Below are 2,472 nucleotides of genomic sequence, written 5' to 3'. Positions count from 1 at the left end.
CGCGTGTTTTCCTGTAGTGAAATTGTAACAATGCATGAAAATAAAGTTCAGATGTGTAGCCCAACGATAGATTGTATGAAATATTGAGTCGTTGTGTCTAACTGAACTGCAAATCGTGAGTCAACGACATAATATAGTTTCATACAAATATTGGTACTGTGGTCCAGTAATAAGTAGGACCCACCATTATGATGGCTACTTAACTTTGATAAATTCATGTGATATATTATTTGCGATCATTATATTAATGAACCAGTAGATAAATCAGACATTTATGTGCAATATGAAGATATTGGAAACAATGCGAGGCAGCTCTACCACAATGATTGTAGTTTTTCAGCTCAACCTTTCTTTTGCTGGCAGATCATGTATAATTTGAAACTTATAACATACATGGGGTGTTACACTATAAAAATAATATGAAAGAATCATCGGTGAAAACACACAAACTTTACGAATATTGGTCTATGTGCTTAAGTGATCATTTCTTTTAAATAATCTTTTGGCTACAAGAACACAAGGAATACTCAGCAAAGTGGACACACCAAAAGACTATCGGATTTTATAAGTATACGAATTAAACGTCGATGTATGTATATTTCTCTTATCTATGCATTTCATTATCCATTCTATTGTTTGCATTTTGAATTCTCCAGGTAAATTTGACTAATATATTGTGTTTTGAGGAAATAAATAATACTCTCTAGGGGTCCCACATAATTGTATAGAGCTTGTCAACAAGGTCCAAGGTGCTAAAAATGGTATAACTCAGTCAACAATGCTCATGGCTTGTCAAGAAAAGTCATAGCTAACTATGCTGGTCAACTAGTGAAAGGAGAAACCAGATAAAATAACAAAGTCAACAATGGAGGAAAGACAAAAATGACTATAATGTGGGGGTCCAGCTACTTATAAACTAAGTCTCTGGGAATCTGCTGGCCGATTCGATGGGATGTACAAGGTTGGATCTAGTTTAGGCCTAGAACTACCTTTCTTCCTCATTGCGTCGGATGTTGAAGCAAAGGTTGTCCCCTCCACTATGTATGTGTGGATATTCAGATTTGCCGCAGGTCAGATGGACGCCATTTTTCCCTAGTCTCTTGGTGTCAACTGACTCGGTCTTCCCTTTTGATGGCTTCTCCAGCCTTTTTCGAGGGGTCCGAGTGACCCTTTGCGCGTTCCCTTTTTGACCGTAGATTGCCCTAAAGGCCACTTCCGAGATTTCCAGCAGAATCTTCCGGACCTATGCACAACTATATGTGTGTGTTATATTGATACGTCCATTTTGAGAACTTATTCTTATCATAAATTACACATTATTATCCATGTTTTGTAGATGATCATATCATACTTATGCATTCTTTGTCTGAAGTTTAGTGTTCCGACTAAGGGGAAATTGCCGAAAAGGTGCAGAAAAGCACAAAAATGAATCATAGTGGATAGCATGCTTTTTTGGAACTCAGAAAAATACCAACAAACTAGAAAGACGAGTTTGCACCAGAATAGAACCATGGAGCAAAAATTGGGCCAGGAGGCCCCTGTGGAGAACATTTCTTTCTCTAATCTACAAAGGTGTTTCGCCCTTGATCTTAAGGTTTATCGAACAAGTAGAAGTCTTGCAAAACGACCAAAGATTAGTACCTTCACGCATAAACACATAATTTGACTCGACCTCCATCAAAACTAGTAAGATGGTCAATCTTACTAGTCCTACTAGTTAACGGATATTTGCAACTTCTGTTTGGTAATATTGATTGCAATGACAGTAAATAAAGTTTAGATTGTACATGAAATAAAAAAGTATGTTAATCGACGTTGATAGAAATATGGATGAATGGACTGGGATCCATGTTGGAAATATGCCGAAGAGGCAATAATATTGTATTATTATATTTCCATTTTCATAATTAAGAGTTTATATTTCATGCAATAACTGTTGTGATACTGGAATATGTGATTCAGCGGAAAACTCGTATGCATGTGTGGAATGATAAATGCTAAAGTATATATTCCTTGTCTTGCCTCTAGGACTAGCTCAAGTTTTGCTGCTCATCATGTTTTCCGGATCTTAGGATATCGCTAAGTGTAATGATAGTCCTAAAACAACATTGAGAATATGACTTTAGAAGAACGATCAAATTGAATCGACCAAAACACTTGCTTGTTATGCATTGAGATAATATCGACTGAAATCAATTGGTATAACACGGAGAGTTAGCATGTGTTTTAGTTCCTCAGACCATGAGAGCATCGTGGCCACTTCCTACCATATGATGGACTTTGGGGTTGCTCAAACATCATCTGTAACAAGGTCATTATAACGACAACTTACAGGCTCATCGGGAAGTTTGATAAGGTACTAGATAGCTCGATAGTGGGATTTGCTCCTCTAATGATGGAGATATATTCTTAGGGACCTCTCGGTCAGGGACGGATCTAAGGGGGGACGAGGGGGGGCGAGACCCCCCCCCC

This window comes from Triticum aestivum, chromosome 7B (assembly GCF_018294505.1).
Source record: "Triticum aestivum cultivar Chinese Spring chromosome 7B, IWGSC CS RefSeq v2.1, whole genome shotgun sequence".
Lineage (NCBI taxonomy): Eukaryota > Viridiplantae > Streptophyta > Magnoliopsida > Poales > Poaceae > Triticum > Triticum aestivum.
This window is presented reverse-complemented; position numbering follows the sequence as displayed.